General features: G+C 41.6%; 1 protein-coding gene across 3 annotated transcripts in view; it reads right to left on the bottom strand.

Annotated features, from left to right (window-relative positions):
- The window catches only part of LOC118414566 (fidgetin-like protein 1), a 106,329-nt gene extending 83,604 nt beyond the window's left edge, over positions 1 to 22,725 (bottom strand). For 2 of the 3 annotated variants that reach the window (XM_035818687.1, XM_035818686.1), the window contains exon 1: positions 22,602 to 22,725. The gene's annotated coding sequence lies outside the window, so the exon portion shown is untranslated. Of the gene's footprint in view, positions 1 to 1,587; positions 1,742 to 22,601 lie in introns of those variants that run through there. The other variant, XM_035818688.1, reaches the window with a different exon arrangement.
- Between the last annotated feature and the right edge of the window lie 1,288 nt (positions 22,726 to 24,013).

Genomic DNA, 24,013 nt, shown 5'->3' with positions numbered 1-24,013 from the left:
GTTTGGACATTTGGCAGAATAAATGTGCCGTACAACCCAATGAATTTGGGGAATTGAAATGGCACTGTCTATCACTGTCAAACCGTCCGAAAACGTGCAAGCGCAATTCCCCGTAGAGTGGCGAAGTAAAACCCTTTCAAGCTCATGCACCTAAAAGTGCCTCATAGGGGGGATAATGACAAATGTATGTCAAACTGAGGGGAGGGCTGGGTTAAAATAATACAGAGCCCCAAAATTCTGATAATGAGCGGGGGATGAAGGTAAGGTGCGGGGGATTACGTACATCTTTGGCACACGTCGCGGCCTGCCTTCCAAAATTGTAGGTAAGTGATGCGGTGGTAAAAAGACCGGATGAAAATGCGATGGGAAGCGTGTTTACCTTCCCATCAGGATTGTGCTGAAAGGTGTCATTATATCATAAAGCTATATCACGGGCCGGCCGGCACATTATGCATAGTAATACGCCGGCACATTTTGGCCCAGATTATCTTTAATGGCTCGAGATCTTCACAGCGGGGAATTCCGCCGGAGCCGGGGAAATTGTGGCAGAAGAAGAAAACCCTGCACTCCAATCACGGCGATTGGCGCTCGGATAGAGTGCCAACGTCGCTGGGAGGGGAAGGCGTAGCATTTTGGACAAAAGTGCGGCCCGAAGGGTTGCCATCACTCTCTCTCACCACTTTGCCAAAAATATGGCAGCTTCATCAAAATTGAGTAGGAACGCATATAAAACTAAGCCTGCACACATTACCCGAGATATATTTGGGAATAATGGAGATTGTATTGGATGCTGGCCGGGATAAAACACATCAAGCGAGTGTTCTTCACGCGGATATTGGACACAAGGGTGCCCGAAACTCTGCTGGAAAATATCTACTGTGGGAGTTCCCCGTCTGTATGAATACCAAAACACAATCTGCCGACGCACAAATAACTCGTATTAACATGTCACTGTTGTAATTTAGTACCTTGGCAATATTTCGGTTCCCTGCAACAACGGACAGGGGGCAAATTTCAATCGGGAGGATGTCGGGTTATTGCCAGGAAGCATCGGGCCCGGCAACGACAGAATGAACTGCCCCAATCTCCGATGATTATCTGTTGACTGACAATATGAAAGCACCCATAAAATTGCCATTTCTTAGGAAATTTCTTCCCGTGCTTGGCACGGTGTGCGGTTCGCCGTGAAATAAATCGCACGCATTGAGACGCCGCTCACATTGCCGATTCACGGTGGACCCCGACACTGTCCTGTTTTATCAACGTTCTCATCGCCCGGGTATAAATCATTCATAATGCGGAGACAACAAGGAAAGATGCGCTTCCGAGGAGCGTCCAGCGCATACGGGAGTGGACCAGACAGATAGCCGTGACCCGAGACTCTGCTACACTACACAAACAGTGCCCATTGTGCCTGGCCGAGGTGAGGGGTCAACTGTGAGCAAGCAATGCCATGTTGCCTGCAAAACTGGCTACATGTTGCTCCCTGCCTATTACCGACCGTGCCGCATCGAGTGCTCGGCACCATTGGCTGAACACCGCAGACGGCCGTATCAAATATAACGCCTAGTAAATTTCACAACTTACCCAAACCGGGAGTCCCCATACTACTGCACCCATTCACACATGTCGGAGACTCTCATGTATACAAAGCTCTGACTCCACAGGGAGGTTCTATGGAAGCCATGGCTTGTGTCCCACTAGAGCTGATCAGTGCCCTGCCAGGAAAACTGGAGTAAATCAGGACATCTGTTGGTGCCCTTGCTAACTACAATGGTAAAGATGAGAGAGGGACTGTCCAACTAGCCACTACTCTACTCCCACCATACAGTAGGCTCGGGGTCAAGGGTCAGCAGTATGTAAACAGCCTGCACAAGTTGAGGGATCCCTCACTCTCCCCCCAGCCAGCTGAGCAGAGCTGGCAATAGCCCTCATTGCGGTTGTTGAAAGAATCTGGTCGTCTGGAAAAAAGCCTAGGCAGGAGACGGGAGATAAAGAATTGTATGGATCATGGGGGAAGAGCCAATGCATTTGCCTTGCAGGAAGGAGGGAAATGGAGGGGAGAGTCGGCGATATGCCCTACACACCAGTAATTCATCTCCTTTTAAATCTCCCTGTCAAGGCAAGAGGTTGTGATAATACTAAAATACGGAAACATCAAATTTTTATCGTTGGTAGCCGGGAGGGAGGGAGCCTGCGTGCGGGGCTTGTTGCATGCCATGCCGGCTTACTGCACCCTTGTCAACTGTCACTTGAAAGGAGAAGGGCATATCTTGCTTGTCACTTCCGTCCACACTTTCATGTTTCTTACTACAAACTTCACTCCCTTGGCGATTAGGGTAAGCCTTGTGACAGTGTCAGATAAAACACCCCGGTATCAAAGCGGGACACACATGCGTGGACATCTTGGTCCTTAAGTGCGGGCTGGCTACACCGGCAAACACGGTAATTCACACATTTATCCCTCCGTGCAACAATTTATGAGTATTCCCTCCATAAATCAGCATAGCCCAGATGCACTGTGTATATCACTGTCCAGAGAGCCAACCAGAAAAGGTCACTCCTCCCCCCGTTTTGCCAGTACGCGGAAACGGTGCCGAGAAAGACGGAGAAGTGGCTCGCTAACGGCGGACGTGCCACCGCCAATAAAGCATAACAGCTCACATCCGCACAATAAAATACCAAGGGGAATTCTTTTTGAATTCACACCAAGGATAAAGGCATTGTTCTTACGATTGTTGCCCAAAACAGCTAGTTAAAGAGGATCATTTTTTTTCAATTGGAAATGAAAGGGACATTGACACCCTGGAAACCAGGATGAATGGTTCCGCGCTCGATTCCTTGAAAAGACATTGACGGTGATCAACCAAAACACAGCCTCAATGGCCTGCAGGAATGCCGTCTTTCAATGGGTGAAAAATGGTGGCCACTTTTTCTCACCGTCCAAGTCTGGGAGCTGGACGGACGGGAAAGGTTCGCATCACAGATGCAAGGGCAGGCATTCATGCTGGAGAAAGTGGGAGGACAGTTTTTTAAGTGCCGATTGTTTGGCCAAAAACTAACATATACCCCCCACTATACACAGCTGCTAGCAGTTTAGAGAATTTAGCAAAGTAAACTGTTGCAACTTTTACTAAAAGTACATTTCTTACATCATTTTCTAATCAAAGCGAACATACTTTCTTAAGTATACTCTGTAACTGTAAACTAAATCTTTAAAAAAAAAAATGCTATAGTTATGTATAAACAATACATCAATCAACTGATGTGTGACATCAATCTGAAATACAGCATGTATTTTAGCACACAATAGAGGAAAAACAATGGGGAAAGAGAATATTGGGCCATTACTGTCCCTTTGGTAACACAGATATAAGTGTAATGATTCTATGATTTCATCACCTGAACAATGCCTAGGCAAGCCCCTAGCTTATCAGTCTTGTCCAATATAGTGACCTAAATTTGTCCGAGTGCTTCAAAAACAAGATTAAAACACTATCAGCGAATCGGAAGAGAGCAAATTATGCCTCATGAAAAATTTGTGCATCTGATAAGGCCAGTCACTTTGGCAGTTGGGCTGGCTCAGGGTGTTGAAAGTAATCCCAAATGATTTCTGTTTCTGATATGGCCGGGCCAAGTCCGTTTGTCGTTTAACAGAGCGATGGTATCGCAACATTTTCGCGGGACAGCATGCACGATTGCTGGTAGCTACATTTATACGCGCCCCGATACGGTGGAATCTATTCCATATATCTTACTCATGGACAGAGAGGCAGCACTCACACTCTCCAGTACAAAATCACACCAAGATATACATACTTGCACTTAGATATGGACCAACATATGAAACATATACAGCACAACTTTCACCAATAATATATCTCTGTCTAACTATTAAGATGAAGTAAAGGTTGATGATGAAGATTATGAGTAGCATTCGAAGATTACACTACAACGCATATCATATGCCCACTATTCTGTTGTTTTATCGATTCTTTTATTATAAGTGCTGAAAGTTTTGTATATCTTAAAACAAGATGTGTTTTCTTTGACGTTGCCATGCCGCAATTCTTTCCATTCAAAAGCCTCAAATACTTACTTATCTCTGCAGACAAAACATTTCCAGCAATATCTTCATAGCACAGTTGGACTTTTCAGAATTCATTCTCTGAAATGCATGGAACAGTTAACTAAATCTTTTTTTGCTGTATAAGAATTCTTGTTGAAATTTGAGTTTAGCATCTGCAATAAACTCAAGAAAGGAATTCCATAGCTTTCCATGGTCATAAAAATGATACAATCCAAGACTTTCAGGGGTCATTACAATAGATTTAATGACTTCCACAAATCTGAGAATGACTAGACACATCTCACAGGCATACGAATGACATTCCAATACTGAAGGAAGTTTGGAACTTCATTCTCTGTGATTCCCCACAAATTTCAATATTTCAATCTCTCTGCTGCGAATCAGTGTTGAAATGTAGACCAAGAGGTAAAATTCCGTGGACTAAATCCCTACATGAACGGGCCGGCATCTCGCACGCAAGGTACTCTACTGTAACACTTCCAAATGTGTTTTCCATTAAGGAAGCTGAAAATGTAATAATGGATAAATTTGGATAATCTGGGAGATTAGCAGGAAGCTGATTTGGGGAGGGAAGCAATTTAACTGGCCAGCAGGGGACAAATACTTTTGGTGAAGTTTATTATCAAAGTAAGCAAGAGCCTATTATAGTGATGGTCAAGGTCTGCCTACAGTTTACATATCGAGTTAGGCATACTGTGGCTTACTGAATGTTCAGGCTACAACAATCTTTTAACACAACTTAGATGTGAAAACCCATTAGTACATACAAGTGGTTATCCTATTCATATTGATCTACGAATAATTTTACTTCTGGGTATTTGATAGATGATACAGTCTTTAAATTATATAATTCTCATTATATTTAAGAGGGTTAGACATCCAGGTTAACAGTTTTCAAACTGTATAATTTAATCTCTACAACTGGATAAAAACAGAGATTCACTTCCAGACGATTCAAGTGACGTCTATCACTCTTCTTCAGTGTCACTAGAATTATAACTCTCATTATAGCTAAAAATAGTCTACTTCTACTTCTTTGTAAATATTACTATATCCTGTCCATTATATGTAACCGTTTATTAACAACTGGAGGTTTTAAGTGTTACATACAGGAAAATACAAACTTATAAGTGCTTTAATACACAAGTGAATACAAATGTACATGCAGTAAACATACATGTAATATATGTGTAGTGATACATGTAACCAGCTTGTCACTTACATATAAGTGAATGCTGTTTTTAGTATTTTTGGCAATATGGTAAAGAAACTTCAGGTTTTAACTTGTCGTTTCTATATACCATATTTGTGTTTCACCATTTGCCACCATTGTCACATTACTGTTATGTCTTTGTTTGCATTCTTATGCATATATCAAGAGAAAAATCTATAAGCAATTATATTTTTGACTCATCCTCAAGAAAACTAGAATCAAATAAAATACACTCAAGAAACTAGATGATAAATACTTAAACTGAAATCCTATTTCAAGACTCTAATTGATTATCTTCTCAATTCTCAACTGAAAGATTATCGAAATTGTCATCTTCAAGATGGTTTTTACCTATCTTAAGTCTAAAAAGTGGTGTCCACCAGTGCTTTAGTTAGTTCAGGTACATGTACACAAGATGTTTACACCTGTACCTAAACAATCTTACAGGCACAGCTATAGGTATTAGGTACCCAGCCCTAGTTGCAGAGATATTTCAGGAAGTATTCTATGCTCTCGTTATTGGAAAAACCAGTGCTCTACTGGGACAGGGACTAAATCAAGGCATGTTAATCATTAATAATAGGATAAGAAAGCAATCGCTGGCCAAGAATTTAATCGATACTCAGGACATCAGCTCCGACACAGACCTAAAATTTTCTACTCCGTCAAATCAGGCGAAGACCCTTCCACATAATTATATCGCATTTCTGTTAATTTGTTTATAGGCTGAATTTTTCACTCTAGTAGTTAAAGCATCAAATAGAATTGAACTACATGTTGGTATTATTCAGCATATGAACTAACACTAACACCATCTCCAAACATATTTTTGTGACAAAAATTTTCACACAAATTCTTAAAGTTCACCTCTACTTCCTCTACTCAACTGTTGTCTATGCATAAAATCATACCCTTGATCAATTCAAGATGAATTTGTCTATGAATATCATTTACATTTCTTTTTTGGAAGGGTGTCTACCTTCACCAATGTACATGCATTATCAACATTTTGGATTTGTTTGCCTCAAGCATAACCAAATATGAAAATTTATAATGTTTATATGGCAACTTATACTATACTTTTGTATTGATATGCAAGATGCAATAGAGATGAATTTCGGAAGTATGTTCCTTGTTGGGTGCGATGGTCTCATCATCGCTCATGGCTTATACAACTTTCATCTGCAACATCGATCAGCTAATCCAAGTCTGCTCAAGTAGGTTTGGTACAAAGACCTAAATGCCTGCAGCATGCACTTAGAATGCACAAGGGGCTCTCCCCTGTCCATGGTGTCCCCAACCTGGCAAGGCCCCAATCTTGGACAGGTGTCATACAAGGGACAAGGCTGGAGAGTTTTGTATACCTAATAGTGAAGTAATAGTTAACAAATGGTATGTTTAATTTTGTAATCTAAATATAGTAACAAAAGAATTGCCTCGCCAATGTGATAGCATATTGGTGTTCTCTAAGATAATTTTTCATTGACACAAAGATTAAGAATCAACCATGTCTTTAAAATGGTTACTTTTCTACATAGAATAAAGATGAGATTCTATCAGTCCCCTCAATTGTCTTTTGTTTGTTAATTTGTTTGTCTATTTTTTGCAAAACCGAGCTTTGAGAAGTAACACTTTGCGTTTTATAATGCAGTCAACAAAGTGAACTTTATAAATAGACAGTTTTATAATAGTTGTATGTATGCATATGACCAAGTTTTCATCATAGAGTAAAGACGAGGACATCATGTTTCTATAAATCTTGGTAAACAATACTAAACAAGATGTTGAAATTCTCCCAATTATATTGCTTTCTTCCATTTTGTTCATGTTATCATATGAGGAAAATGGATAAAATTCAGTTTTCTTGATTGCCTGCTTACATGTATCTCACGCGTACGACTCACTACAATTCTTATCAAACAAAAACACAGCAACACTTATCCATTCATACTTATCAGTTCAAAACATGTGCGAATTTATATAATCAATATACTAAAATTGATTTCAAGACAACTGGACGTTTAATGTTATACACAATATTACCTTGCTTTGGCTTAGAAACCATTTTTCTTATCAAATTCTCTTATTTTCATCAAAATCATTTCAATCTCCAGATCACTATATTTCTTTCCTACAAAAAAAGTAGCAAGTGAAACGAAATATAAGGTTTCAAAAACTTCTGTTCCTTCAGCCTTAGCATTCTAAAGGTTAAAGAGGTACATGTCAGTCATAAGAAGGTTAACTGTTTACCATACAAAGCCTGACCCCCATTGCCATGTTATAGGGGAGTGACAATGCTCAATACTAAGAGCCCCCCTATGGAGGAGGAGGGATAAATAGAGCTTCTTCACACCTCTTTTCTTCCACTGCTTTATAGTGCTCCACCCTCTAGATATTGGCTTTTATTGAGTGCTTTAAGTGATAATGTAAACCCACCCCCTCTATTCAGGGAAGTCCATCTTTGACACCTTCTGTCATCTTTACAAGGGGAGGCCTTTACAGTGGGTGTCTTGCATTTGAAAGGGAGTGTTTGGGGTTTACAGTGTTTCCCAAATAATAGGCAGTCATCTGTGTGGAGGATCTGTTTGGTAGATACAAAGGGAAGATGTTTCTCAACAATACTTCATTCTGATAAATATTCTCTGGAAAATCTTTAAGAGGGAAACATTTGTAAATGTTTTCATTTCTCTTTGTAGGCAACCTTTTCCTCCAGAGATCAAAAACTACAACGGGTCAAGGACAAACAACTGTACGGGTCAACCCATCAAACTCATTGTAAACATTTCAATTAGAAACATCTTTTACATCAATACAAGAGTTCTCTAAATATCTTACTAAACTAAGAAAAGAGAAAAAACTGAAAATTGTCTCAAGTAACTGCAACATCTTACTTTCTACTGTTGTACATGTATTGGCTTCAAGTGCCAGCATGATCCACCAAAAAGACAAGGAGAAACACCAGTCTTTCCTCAACACTAAGCCTGAAAACAAGTGTTGTTTTGACAATTCCTTACTCCTTCCTTTCTGTTGCTCTAAATGTGGACCCTGCTGTTAAACTCTGCCCCTATCCATGGATAAAACAGAGATGCCTGTTCGCTGTCTGCCCTGTTTTCTCTCATCCAGGTTTGGCCAGTATCAAACCATGCAGGTAAAGGGGTCAGCCAGGAGGCTGTGACCTGCAGTGAACCCCGTAGCCCCCTTGTTCTGACACATATTCAGCCTTGGGGCAGCTCTCATACATCTAAGGTCACTACAACATAAACACAACCTCCTGACCGACAATTTCCTCCACTTGTTACTATTTGCGGAACTCCTGGCCCGAACACTGCCCTCTTGAACCAACACCCCTGCCCATGATATTCAACTTGACAATAGGGGCAGATAAGATGCTGACCTGGGTGAGGAGGTAAGTTTTCAGGTCACGGCGGGGTCACCACGTGGTGGTTGGTTGGATTTTCAAAAGCTTTCCCTACAAGGGTAGACGCAGGACGGTTCACCCTGCTTAGCGATGTCGTGATGGCCTGCATCGCTTATCTATTGGTCGACGTTGGACTGGTGGAAAATCCATACATCACAAAGGCAAGGTGGCATGAAGAAAACAAGGACATGCAATCTTTTAGAGGTCTTAAATATTTAAGGCCCGACCAAAAATTTTGATTTCCTTTGAGCCTACCGCCATGACGAACTTGTTACCAACGGGAGATCGAAACGCAGGGTTATGGAAACGACAAAAATATCGGGGAAAAGTGACGGCAATAAACGTGCAAACATACTTCTATGGAAAAAAAGTGTTTGCGGATGCCGGTTCTTTCCACATGGAGACCCGCAATGCCAATATTTTCTCATTATTTTGTAAAGAGTCGATAGCTGTCTCTGTAAGTTGTACATGGCCGGCAGTCAATAAATGTTCCGGTGCCGGTGATTTCAGATAGATTTGCTTGGCTATTACGCTATAACCAATGGCTGGGCCATCAGAATGATTCTGTTAGGGCCCTGACAGACTTAGTACGCTGTAGAGATACCATTACAAGCCCAACGGCAGCCAGAGACATTTGGTTGTTTGCTAGAGACAGCCTTGAGAGGGGAGAACAAGAAGAGAGGGAGGGAGGATCAAATACAGGGGAGACTTTGCCCACATCTGGAACTGCCGGCTAGCCTGCCAAGCCAGGCCCACCAATAAAGCTCTGTCCTATCTAATCTTGATAAGGCACTTCAGCTAAATTAATAGATGACATATTTCGGATGTAATCAGATACCCTTAGTGAGGAGAGAAATCAAAGGGACTGGGAGAAAACAGCCTGAGCTCTGCGGATCCTTCTGGCTTGTTAGAGGGGGAGAAGATGGATGGACTCCGTAATTCAACTGAACAGGGCTGAGGCTAGACAGCCAGCAAAGCCAGCAAATCACAATCAACCAACACCACTCCACTACACACAAGGACCCCGCGCTAAACGCCATCCTGGGTGCAGTTGTGAAGCTTCGCTTGTCAGACCAAGCTGACATTTCTGGACTGAGATATGTCATCCAAAAGAGACAGGGATCGTCACTGGCCCCTGCTCTACATTGCTGTGGCACATGTAGGATTAAAACTGACAATTAACAAGCCTGTAAATGACAGGAGTAAACAAGCCTTTTCCAGGTTGGCAGGGGGATTTATTCTGGGCAGGTCTGGAAACAAGCACTGTGAAAATGTATGTAACTGGGACAAATGGAAGATGCATCTATGTATAGTCGGATAAATAGCCTTATAAATAAGGAGTAATGGAAAGAATCAGGCAAGAACTGGCAATCACAAGAGCTAAAGGTGTAGTATACCATCAACTTCTGGTCTCTGTTTTCTACTTCTCCTCCTGATATGCTATTTTCAGTCAGGTACTGAAACTTGTCTGTCATTTACGATGCATACCATCTATACATGATAAATTCTGATGCAAACACAGCTATTCCAGTTAGAGATACATGTTATAAAGTGGGACAAGAAAGCCCACAGATTAACTGTGAAATACCTTTTAATGGTATTAGCAGTTTTATTGCCTTTCATATTGCAATTTGGAGTTCTTTTCCATTTAGAAACTATTTAAAATTTTGCAAAGTGACAAAATACCAGCTTTCCAGAACTACAATGTGTACTTTCAACCTACTTATTTTCGATCAGCAGTTCTATACACAATGTACCTAACCATTTGGAATGATTAGTTCTCACCTGAACAAATTGTAGTTTTCTTCAAATGATTATGACCTTTCATTAATTATAACATTTCCAGACTAAATAAAGGTCTAAACAAACATGCAAGTGGTAGTTTCAAAATTCTACAATTCTTTCCTTCCAAAAAGTCCAGAAAAAAGGTACCTTTGAGGGTGTGGGTGTAGACTACATCTGGGATAAGAAATCTGGGTGCCCTAATGTCAATCTGACACACATAATGCACCTGCACACATGACGTCCAGCATTGTAGAACCCCTTTACTGATATCTGGCCATCTGTGGAGTTTAGAGTTATTGTACGAGCCCTTAGGGTAATATGACAAGAGGACGCATTCTTGACATAAGTAGTCTTTCAACATTTATAATCACATGTCAACTTGAAACAAACTCTTAACTCCATTCCTGAAAATAGCAACAACAACAAAAAAGGGACAGGCAGACTTAATATTTTGAGTATACATAAAATGTTTACAATTCATCTCAAAGTATAATTTGTTAATTATATATTGGTTAATGAGAAAAGCCACCCTTCTGTATAACAAACCTGCTCTGAAGGCACAGAGTATCTGGTTACACACTTAATGACTTGTCACACCTATACCATTTAATTTTGATTTATATCATATACTGAAAGCTATCTAACACTAAATCAAGACTACCTACATGTTAGTTCAATTGTAGTATTGTAAATGTTTCTTTACAGTTTGTAATAGCTGAGTAAAACTTCATTGTTACTTACTGGCGATATTTCTTATCTTATCTATAGTCCAGGTTACTAAACAGAAGTGTTATAGTAATACTAATAGCTTTGTATGATATATATATAGCCAATTACATCCAATTTCTCTGCATAAAAAAAGTTCCATAGCTCAACAGTTTTCAAGTTCCATAACTCAAGTCATCTGAATTAGAAACTTAATTGTCCTGAAGAAAATGTCAACACCTGACACTATACATGAAAGTTCTCTAAGTTAAAAGTCTTATATTAAATCTAAGTTAAAGCCAATTTCAAAAATATGGTTTTGACAAAATAAATTCTGGGAGGAAAAATGAAACTAAAATACTAAACTGACGTCATAATAACTGGATCCTCTGATTACAAAAAGAGAAATGGTTGATAATTGATTAAAAAACTCAAAAATCAAAGAGCACAAAGATATTTTTTCATAATATAACATTCTATATCACAACTATATCAAACTATCTCACAACATGTACCAAACATAAAAACTACTGTTCTCCCTTATTTCATTGACTCTCAGTGATACTGTTGCTTTATTCAAAGATTATATACAATGTAGTAATAAGTAGTAGTATATTTTTTCGTTTTTTAAGATTTGCAATGAACTATAACACCTCTTTCAGGTCAAAGAAGTGCAAGCACGTTTGCTGTGACTGTCTTTAGACACGAATCGTGACCAAAGCCCATCACACAATATCTTGGCCTGGAGTCCCCATCCCCCTGTTTATTTTTCTTTGGCTGAGTCAAAGACACAAAGTTTACATTACCGTGTCCTGTGGGTATTAGTCTTGAATGACAGTGGTCAGGTAAGCCTGCTAACACCAGTATAGACAAGACAATATTGTTCATATCAGACATCTATCAAACCACTGTTGTTATATAAATAGACTTCAGCTGATCCTTCCTATACATACACATATTGTGTAACAGTTAACAGATTATAGACACTGATAGCCAACAGGTACACACCTCAACTTCCTGGTTGGGATACACAAAATGTGATGCTCTAGTCTAAATATAGGCTGAACTGGTATATACACAAAAATAAACAGAAAATAGTTCAAAGTAGAGAAACTTCTCACTCAAAGCACTTTTCGACAATACATACAGTATATATACTACTGTGCAAAGAAAACACAGCAATTGCTTTTATGACACTGAAACTTTCATGCCTTAATTCATAACATGAGATAAACCTGCCTCACGTACACAAAAAAAAAGATTTAACATAAGACCAAATCATAATATTTCATCTGTTGTAATATAGTGCTTCAGGGCTAGAAGTGTTTAGTGCTAATGAATTGCATTGTTGTGTGCCTTGTTTGGTGTTATATAAGGGCATTTGTATACATTTCAACATAACCTCTTAACAGTACTTTAAATAAGAAGCGTATACAGCTTGTTGAATCATAATTCATATTGGATTCAACACAACTCAGATTCATGTACATGTAATATATACCAGTGTCAAGGAATATGTACTCTCTATACATTTAGAGTAACATCATCTCCTATGACTATGAGTTATTTTCTGTTCCAGTTTCATTTCCCTTCTATGTAATGTATTACGTTACAGCAGAATTTCACGTGAGACTCGTCGGGCAAAATGATTTCGGTGAAGTCCACCACAAAAGAGCGGTATCCGTTGCTATTTTGGTTGGTCAATGCCGGGCATTATAAGCCTTTTCAGTCCCCAACAATAGCCTAAGGCACGTATAGGGCCAGACATGAGAGAGGTTTGGGTGGTCTGCAAGATAAATATACTACTTTTAATCATTACTCCATGGACTGCTTGTGATACCGGCAAAATTCCTCAAGCAACTCTCTTGAAAGAAACATGGAGAAAGCTGCAGAACAATGTTAATGATTAACGTTATCAATCAGTTCCGGGAAGGAGAGAGGTCTTACACTTTCAAACATCAGTAAGGAATCCCTACCTGAGTAAGTCACACTTGTGGAGGTTGCCGGGGAGACAGAAAAAATCACATTCCTGCACACAAGGCAGATGTCCACTGCAGGGTTTGTACAGCACACCCGAGGAACTCTCCCGCTAAATACGGCCAGAGATTACGGGCAAATGGCTTCCTCCTGTGCCGTGATTTCTCGGCGGCGGTGTCCACATCGCTTTCCAGCTACACACACTCAGGCAGGGGTTCCATTCATCCGGAATAATTACTGCAATTTATGGGGGAAAATACCCCTGTTCATATTCAAATGAGGGAGGCAGACACTCTCCCTACTCGTGGTGGAACCCCTGCCTGGGTAACTTCACCACATAGAACAATCCCGCCTTTCTACTGAGCTTATGGGATAATTGGTACAATGTCATTTCCAAGGTAGGAGGGACAAGTTAACCTTGGAGAAAGTAATAAAAGCAGTAGGGCAAGCAAACCTCACGCCAAAGCTTTTATCTCCACAGATGGACTGTACCTTTTAATGCTTCCCTTGATTGTAGGAAGGAAGGCCTTCCCGGGTCGTTATCGCCCATTTCCTTAATTGCATGTAGTAAAAATCGCACCTCCCCCTGTTAAGGAGGAAAATGCGAGGAACCTACTGCCCGGAGGCAGAGGCTCTCATAATTGGGAGGCCAAACCTGCATTCATCATTGTTTGTGTCTTTCCTGGGAATAGAAACACTCCGACAAGCGGGGGATAACTAACAAGCAAAACGCGGATTCGCCAAATCCCCGGATTGCCGGCAGCCAAAATAATGAGCCGAGCGCTCGGCCTACAGAGGCGCATCCTCCGAGGGGTTTTACACAAATCCAACATGGTTGAACGCTACCAGGGAGACTGTGGCCGGGGCTCTGTGCATGCAAACTGCCTCATTGTATCTGAGCTTGTCATCAGTGCAGAACATAACGATGAGTGACAGTGGGGATGATGAGGACACCGGAGAGACGATGATCAGCACCGCAGCGCTTCTCACAGTCGCCACGTCTACCGTCCCGACTCCGGGGGGAGGGCCAGAAGAAAGGCGACGCATAGCTCCACAAACTTAACACCTCTAACACTGCCCTTCCCCACAGGGACCTACATGTGCGGCTACACAATCTTTCTTGCCACTTTTATGTTACAAATCAACTGACTATATGCCACATAATTTCTGCCTTTGTCAAGGGAAACACTTCCGGTTTCTTTCCTACATTTCTCCCAACACAAACCAATCTTTTCCCTTCCATCCCCACCAGGTAAGACAAAGCTGCAGCAGGGAGCCGGCTGGACATACGACCGCCTGATTTCCTCCCTCCCCGCCCCATTTCCTCCCTTCGTCCTCCCAAATTGTTGGTGGCGAGATGGAGGCTTCTGTTGACGCCACATCTTTCCCCTGAAACGGCTGGATTTGTCAAACGACCGGGAGAGACACAAATCATTATGCAATTTCTGCGGCCGGGCAGAGCCTGTAGAATGGATGGTGGGGTGCTTTCCGCTTCCCAGGAATTCAAGCGTGTCACGTACACTGGCAGCGTCCACCCATCAGACGACCCCATTATTTAGTTTACCCATATGTGCAGACGTACACTGGGAGTTTGTGCTCAAATACCCATGACATTTTCCCCCCCTTACATCTTGTTGGCGAGTGATTTCCACCACTCTAATGCCTTATCTCTCCTGTTTTCATCCTTGCAGCACAACTCCCCAACCCTTGCAACTTGCTACAGGAACACCAGCCTGATCTGTTAATGCGCAACTTTCCCAGCTTTACTTTGACAGATAGCTGGGAGAAACTTCGATTCAGCTCCTTCTTCAGTCTGTGGTCTTACCGCGCACCAAGCCACTCATTCATCTCAACCAGGGGGCCCAAAAACTTCCCAAATTTCCTCCAAGGTCCAAGTTCGAAACCAGATTGAGCCTGGATCTGGACGACAGGCTGGATTTTGTGGATGGAGAGATTGATTGGTGAGACAGAAAATTACAGAGTAAAGCCACCAGCCCAGGGCTGGGAAAGGATAGATCTGCATGCAAGAGAGACAATTGCTCCAATGACTACCAGCTGCAGACTTTTGCTTGTGTTTTTGTAAGTTTTAGTCACTGACATTAACATGTAAATTCTCCCACGCATAATAATAGTCTTACCGATCAACAAAACATCCTCTCATAGTATGATATATAGACTACCTTTCACCACCCTCCTAAATGATTAGATTACCGGAGTCGACCAATCCCAGCCTTGTTTCTGGTGATGCGTTAGCTTTACAAAATACTCCACAACCTTGGCTGGTGACTGCATGAAAGGTATTTTTTTCGGCAGCAGAATGGGAAAGGACACTTTCGCCACTCTCACACCGCTTGAGCCTCGTGGTCACTGTGAGCAGACTGAAGAGAACACGAAGTGGACATTATGCTTTTACAGACCACACAAAGGGACTGTAACAAAACACTTGACAGGACCTTCAGAACTGAATAGGACTGATCTAAAAAGTCCCTGCCTTTGCTTTATATTTCCTTGTTCTACCAGTTACCATTGCCGTGTGTATGAAAGAAACTGTTCCATCCAGCATCCAGCGGTAGAAATATGATTCATTTTACCACCACAAATGAGTTCCCAGCCCTGCCAATTCCCTTCAAGTTCATCTTTCTGTTGATCCCGCAGGCTTCCTCTAAAAAAAATTCCAGCCCTCGATAACTTGACCCATCATCTAGGTAAGACTTGAAGAGGAATTACCATCTTAAGAACGGCGAAAGCGCTGGTTTCGGTGTCTTGTGTGTGAATCTGCAATGACAATGGGGTCTCGAGATTGATGAGCCAAAAGCAAGCCCAATTTACAGAACTGCCAAGCTAAGGACCAATTACAGACAACACACACACACACACACACACGACAAGAGTACGTTTTCCCTATTCCTCAACAACTTCCCACTTTTCCTGACATGAAATATACGATACGGCCTTGATATTCCTCAACAAATTCCCTGTCACTCAATAGTAACCAGGTAATAAACAAACCAAAGGTTCGATAGAAACATCACTAACAGCGGTTTTTGACTCCTCCATTCGTTATGTTATACCTTGGGGACTTTCTCCCGACAAATAACATAGCGATATCCAATCTCTCGCACTCCTCAATACACAGCATTAAATGTAATAATCACACTTAATTGCTTATTAATAAGCTCTGCTGGAGTGCGTCGCCGGTAGATAAAAACTCGACTGTCGGTCGGGTGCTTTCCTGATGGAAGCGCCACTTACACGATATGAGGGAGGCTACATGGACCATCAGTTTGGCCGGGCTGGCCAGAGAAGCTGGGCTTCGGACATTGACAAAGCTGTATTGTTGGCGCTGAAGTTGGCCGAGTGGAACCGTCTGACAGCCCATATTATCTGGAGGGAAGAATGGAAAACATGTGTAGGTGGACTTGAAACAGCCCACCGTGGCCAGGCCGGGTGCTAGCAGGGAGAGAGAGAGAGACCATGTTGTGGTTTGACCTGTTGTGGTTCAAACACCAGCTTATAAGGCTATAAAAACCAGGAAATTCCCCATTTGACCCAGGGTAACATCTTGATTACAGAGGTAGCTCCAACAGGTCCCGTGGGAACCATGCTAGGGGTGGGGCGGCGACCAGCACTCTCTCACAGGTACAAGCCTCCAAAGGGTGAACTTCCCGGTGGCTCCCCTGAATGGGCTGATTTCACGGTCCGGCCAAGTAGGAAGGCTGTTTGCTTTCCTTTCTGTTTGTTTTGTGGTAAACACAGAGGATCAAAGTTAACGTAATTATCACAGCAGTCTCTCAGATTCTCTTCAGTCTTCACATTTTTCTGTGGTGTCTATCAAAAGGTGGGAGTCCTCTTTACCCACTTAAAAGGGACGAAACTCTCAATTTCCAAACAAAACAGAAAGGTGAAATCTAATCCACTATAACGGAATGGACGCTGATGGGCTTAAGAGTTTTGGAGTAGCAAAGAAAGTTCAGTGTGACAATTCCAATTTCACAAAATTCACTGGAAGTTTGGCACTAGCTCCATTAGGCAACTTGATCCCCTTTGGCAACAACAGAAGTTTATACTGTTGAAAAAAAGGGGGTTGACTTGTAGAGCTAAATATAAAAAAGGCAACTGTTCCCTTAATACGTACAGTGTATGTACAAAAGAAAAATGCTTAATTCTGAGAAAAAAATTTTACTACATTTTGCAATGCCAACTAACAGTTTTCTAGTTTGTACTACTTTGCAGATACTGTGCAAAGTAGATTTAAATAATTATACATTATATAAATATATAGATATAGATATATAGAGAGTGACTCTCAGAGGGATGAATATAATACTGACTCCTTCAACAAACCCTCAATAGAAATTATTTGGAAAAAAATTTTATTTCATATTTCAAAGTCTAGCCTCAAGAAATTTTCAATTCAACCCGAAAGTTTTACCCCATATCAACAAATAAAGTTGAAAGATATACAATGTTCAGCAGGCTTATCTCAACAACAGGACGAACAAATCTATACCTTTCCAGGTCGTTGCTACCTTGTGATTGTATCTATGTCATACTTATCTGTTAATTCTGCATGATTGTTGTTTATGTTGTCACATGTGTGATATAACAGGATCCATCTATCATTGCTACCTTTGGATCAGGCCGGATCTCCCAACGACATCCCAAGAAAATCTCCCCCGAGCTATCTCTTCCCTCATCTTCTCCAACGGTTTATACCGGATTGACTCTATAAGAAAGTCAAGCACTGCAAAATAAATGACTGGAATCTGCATATTGTGCCTGCAGCTTGCCAAGATGCCTGATAACGGCAACGGGAAGAGAACCAGAGGGCCGAAATTACATAAATACACATGCAAGATAAAACGATAAGGCCCGGCTCTACTCCATCACAATGAAATATTTATAATTTTGATGCCTCTATCAAATCGGATAGGAGTTCACTTGTAAAAGCAGCGGGCTGCAGTTACCGTCCATGGGAATGTGGACGGGAAAAATAGATGACCGTACTCTGGGACCGACACGGCAGTGCCTTTGCTGGTGGAGAGAGGAAAAGACAAAAGATGACAGTGAAAAACAAGCCCAGGAAATATCAGATGTCCACGAGGAGTGAAGGGAGGAGGCCTCCAGGCACAATTGATTGTAGGGCTGTGTTCCCTACAAGGTAGTGGTGGGCTACAAAAGAGTGATATGCATGCTCTATAATTCTTAACTAGAGATTAGATGCTGGTCGAAGCTGTATACCTTGGGGGAAAACTTGTGTGTGCCGTGATGAATCAGCGGCTGGTATTCTAATTTGGCAACCGGAGCCAGCCGCGAACTTGGAGTTAACTTCGCTGCCGAAACCCGAGGACGGCCGGTTGCAGCGGCCTGTTTGAAACCTAGAAGTCTTATGGGACTGGACACAAAATATAAATTAGAGCTGATTACACAGAGAAAATATGACTGGTTTGAATTAACAACAGAGGGCTTGGGCTGTGCCTTGGGAGGGGGATTGGCCAGGAGTCTGTGAAGTTCATTAACACACAATTTTGCCACTGTCCAACTTCATCAGACACGGTTTTGCCTGCACATGTAAGGGTACAAATTGTAAGGCAAAGGTACAATGCCTTCTGATTGCAACACGAATACATAAAAGGGACCACGAGAATACAAAATAAACCAAAACTATAAACCAAGCTGGTCTTGGATGTAAAAACAGAAAAATAACACCATTCAAAGCTGTGACCCATAACAAAATGGCATGGACTACAGTCCTTCTTGTAATCAGTTTCTTGTTCTGGTTACAATAAAACGTAGGAGAACCAGAGTATATTCAAAACTCATTCCCCATCAGTAAACCGATATTGAGTAGTGGCCGGAGGCAGTTGGAAAACTAAACACACACAATCATAAAGTAGTTAGACTACTTAAGCTTTAGCACCTGGAAGTGATGCTGCATTTTGTATTCTGGTGGAGCGCCTTAATCAGGTCCTATCTGCCCATCACATTAATTTTCCACTGGATTTGGTCTGCCCATCCAGGGTTATGTCCGTCAATGCAACAAAATTTTGTGCGATGAATATGTCAGCCTGGAAAGGCGGGCACTGTATCCCCGTCTTAATTCATTCCCTCGGGAGGGCAGAAATTCCCTTACAGAACCGTATTAATAACTTTGCACTTTAATTATAACACATCCAGCTTTACTACCTCATCATTAATTCATACCCGTAGAAAGGCTTTCTTCCGTAATTTTATAAAAATTCTGGAGACGATTAAGTAAATGGCACTAACACCGGAGCTCCTTGTGTTTTGTACCATCTGTTCGAGGTGTAAATAATTAAAAATAAACCACAAAAGAGGACAAACAGGGATATTCTGGCCAGGCTTGTCCTAACATGAGTTTCTACAAAGAGATAGCTCTATCATGTACATATGTCAAACTCTACTGCTTTTGCCCCCTTTATGTATTATAGCCTAAGATAAAGACAACAACAGATGGAATCTAATAAAAGTGCCTACTTGGAGAGATCCGGGAACGTGGGCGCTATCTACATGTAAAATCATTTGGTACTGGAGACTGCACAAGTGCAGGAACGGCCCCTGATTGCATAAATTGGTCTGAATTGAAAGCAAGTCCCAAACACAACCACCCTAATTCAAGGGCCAGTCCTCATAAAAATGTATGCCGTAAAATATATAGATCATATTTTTGCGCTGGGGCATGTTTCGGAATATGAAAGCATGATGAAGTGCCGTGGGACATGGGGGATTAGGGGCAGGACGGAGGGACGATAGATGACCACTGCTCTCAAATAGGGATACATGTCCAGCTAGTCATACATACACATACATGTACCGTGAAATATGTATCTTAATTTATTGATAACCATTCTGCCAATAAGGCAGCTACTCTTGTGGGTCCCCTTAGCTTAGTCGGCCGGGTCTTTCCGACCGATTTATGTACAGTCCAGCCTAATGCTGTCCTGCATCTAACAATAAATATTGCCGCTGCATCTTCAAAGTCCGAATGGAGAATAATATCTGAGAATAAAAATGAATGCAAATCAGCTCTATAGGGTGGGAAAATGTTTATTTCGTAGAAATTGGACGATCCATTTTGCAGCCGCTCTGACCACTAGGTAGGGGCGAAGAGGCTGGGACGCCAAAAGGCAGTAAAAATAGAAATCACTGAGGAATAAAATGCACTGCCCATAAAGAAAATGCAGCCATAAAACTCGACAACTTTGAAATTTACGACAACTGTTACAGTGTTGTAAGTCCTCAGAAAAGTCTGACGTTCCGCGGTGCTAAGATTCAAACTTTGCCCACAAAAGACGTTGTCACTCATACGTGGCAAACCTCCGTGCCCAATAATCAAGTCCGAAATACGCGGCAGGAAATTTACCATACTTAATAATACAGGGCATTACCATCGCAAAAAATAATCCCCTCTGCACACATTAAGCTGGCAAAAATACCTTGTAATTCATTCGTTTTTGCATGCGAGCAATATAGAGGTATTACAGGCAGGTGTTGGGGAATTATATACTGGGACACTACACTAACTACGCAGCCTGTACTTCTGCTATCTATAATCTCCATACAAATAAATCAGTAAATACTGCCCACTGGGTCCTGAATAGCCGAATGAAAGGACTTTCTACTCCCTGACAAAAACACATACACAGGGCTTGGGCCAGGGGTGCATAAATCAGGGAGATGCATAGAGAAGAGAATCCTATTTCGTCTGATATCTACCACATGTATGGAGATTAGGGACTGGGTAATAGGAGAGATGCCATTAGAGTCTGCAGCGGAGGGGCGCTGACTGTGGCCAGGAATTTTTCATGGCATCTCAAGTCCAGTAAATACGCGTGCCAGATGTGGGGGGAAATCTTCTTTTACAATGTCGCTGGTCCCAATTTACTCTCACATACCTTCGCCTTGGCCAGAACAGGGACAAATTGGGTACACTGTCGCCAAGTCTAATGCACTCCCAAAACCTTTTGTCGCACGGGCAGGGAAAAATCGTGTGGTTTCTGAAACTTCCGTTAGAACCTGAGACTTGTTTACGCCGGTCACATTTTCATTCACGACAATAGCCATTCAAATGAAAATTAGCACAGTTGTACACCATGTGGTAAAGAAAAGACATGCTTGGCTGATGTATTCCAACACCACTTCACACCATCAACAACCATCTAGGTAACTTACATGTACTTACATCATCACATCTTCGTCAACTAGATTCCTTCAATCGAACAAGTTACATGTATCTTTTCAGATGAAAATATTCTCCTGAAAGTGAATTCTGTTATCTACCTGATAGTCAAGTTTCATCTCATCCTGTGACATCCAAAATACTTAGTAACAACTTTCACTTTCAGCAAACCAGCTAACACTTAAATCCTTTCCTTTTTCCTCTGTTTGTTTGTACCTAGATTTAATACATTGTCAGCCTTCCCATCTTTAGTTTAGTGCCACACTGTATCCGTACCCATAACAGCAGGGGTTCCTGGTTGGGCTCTTTTGGCACAAGTTTTCGTTATTAATTCCTCCATGCCAGCTGGATGTCTAACGTTGTACAAGCACGCTAGTGTGTGTAGAGAGTGTCAGGTATACACTGAGGCTAGCAAAGGTGGGGGGAAAAGCAGGGGGGTCCCTATGGGGGAGGGGTCATGATTCGAACGAAAGAAAAAAGAAGACATGGTAGCAAAATCTCACCAAAACTTGCAAAAGTCCCAACATCTCAAGCTTTGTGCCTTCACGAATAAAAGAAAGTATGTTGCTACTTTGACGAAGATATAGTGCTTGGTGCATGTTTTCTTACGATACCTGCTGTAACGTTAGATGAACGTGTGAAGTGAAGTAAGGTAGCGAGTGACCTAAAGCCTTAGAATAATCGAAGGTCCTTGTCCTGATTCGGGAGAAAAATCTCTCACTGCAAACATGACAACGTTTGAAAGAGAAAGAGTGTCTACTGTAGCACTGCTACATGTTGGCCGGCCCGTGCCAGTCGAGGCGCCGCCCGTGCATATGGCGCTGGGCCGGAGCTCCCCTCCCGTGCTGGCCGGCCGGGACCACGGCCCAACCCCCTACCGACTCACCGCCAACGGCGCCGATTCAACCAACGAAATCTCACACAAATCTACACCAAATGTCCTCAAAAACCTTCAACACCAGCACCCAAAACTTCCCAGAAAGTTGCAGATTTTGACGGTGGGATGAGAAATTGCGCGGGAATCTGGATTTTGGCCGGGGCGCCTCGGCGCGAAGATGAGTCGCCTCTGCGCCCAGGCCTTTCAAAAAGATGTGCATGAGGAAAAAATCACATCGTCTGCTGACCGGCACTCCCTTCAGATTTCCTCACAATATGTCCCCCCAACACGCACACAACGACTACATATGACTTGATAGTTGTATAGTTGACTTACTTGCTAGAGAGAGCAGAAGTTGAGCGCAGAAGTGGACCGCCCGAGGCACGGACTGATCAGCTACCGCCAGCACTTTCAAAACAATCCGCCATGTTGGATCAAGGACGTCCCACAATGCACTGGACCTTTGGTCACCTCGGCTGAAGGCGGCAATGCAGGGGGCAAACCATCTTAGCGTAGGAGAAACTTTCACTTTTTAAACCTCAGTAAAGGGGGCAAAACGTCTTATCACGGGAGAAACTTTCACTTTCTAAACCTCAGTAAAGGGGGCAAAACGTCTTAGCACAGGAGAAACTTTCACTTTTTAAACGTCGATAAAGGGGGCAAAACATCTTAGCAAGGACGTTACATCAAATGTAACGTCCTTGATCTTAGCAAAGGAGAAACTTTCACCTTTTTAACCTCAATAAAGGGGGCAAAACATTTTAGCACAGATGAAACTTTCACTTTTTAAACCTCCATACTTGGGGCAAAACATATTTCGGACAGGACAAACTTTCACTTTCTAAACCTCAGTAAAGCGGGCAAAACACCTTAGCTCAGGAGAAACTTTGACTTTTTATACCTCCATAAAGGGGGCAAAACATCTTAGCAACTTTTTAAACCTCATCACAGGAGGTAAACAATGACAAAAGGGCTAGGGGCCAAATCATATTGACACAGGAGAAACATTCACTTTTTAAAATTCATGGGGTAGACAATCTTATCACATGAGAAACTTTCATTTTTGAAACTCTGAAGGCATCATTGCAGGGGGAAAACCATCTTTATAGCAAAGGACAAATTTTCACTTTTTATTATGAGGACTTGGGGAAAATACTTGACCAAGATTGTGATTGTGATATTTCCTTCAGTCAATTAAACATCTTAGCAAATCATCTTAACTCGATAGCAGAATTTTCAAGAAAAGAGAAACTTTCACTCTTTAAGAATTTGAAGGCACAATGCAAGCAGCAACAATCATAACAAGATTCTCACCATCACTTTTTAAATCCATTTTTACAAGCTATTCATTTCTGTTCAAAGAACCTTTGGAAAATACTTGACTAGAATTGTGATGAAAACCATCATGTTTCCTTTGGTCATGCCAATTTCTTCTTCTAAACTTCTTTTTTTTTACTTTGAAACTTTGATATGAAAATTGATGCTCAAAAATGACTTGGTGAACTACTTTTGACCATTCATTTCTTTCAAAAGAAACTAAATGCTTGAAAGAAAACTAAATACTTGAAAAAAAATCATATCTTTATATCGATTATAAAGTTCATTACACTTTCTTACAGTCTTTTTCTGCAATACAGTATTCTAATGAAATCGTCTGAAATGAGAAGATTAGAAAATCTATCATATATGATATTTTCTACTCTTTTTCTCTCTATACATGCATGTATGCACACAGCTTCTGGTCAAAC

Source organism: Branchiostoma floridae, chromosome 4, assembly GCF_000003815.2.
Source record: "Branchiostoma floridae strain S238N-H82 chromosome 4, Bfl_VNyyK, whole genome shotgun sequence".
In the NCBI taxonomy this organism is placed as follows: domain Eukaryota; kingdom Metazoa; phylum Chordata; class Leptocardii; order Amphioxiformes; family Branchiostomatidae; genus Branchiostoma; species Branchiostoma floridae.
The sequence above is the reverse complement of the archived record's forward strand: the minus strand, read 5'-3'. Positions and strand labels throughout refer to the sequence as shown.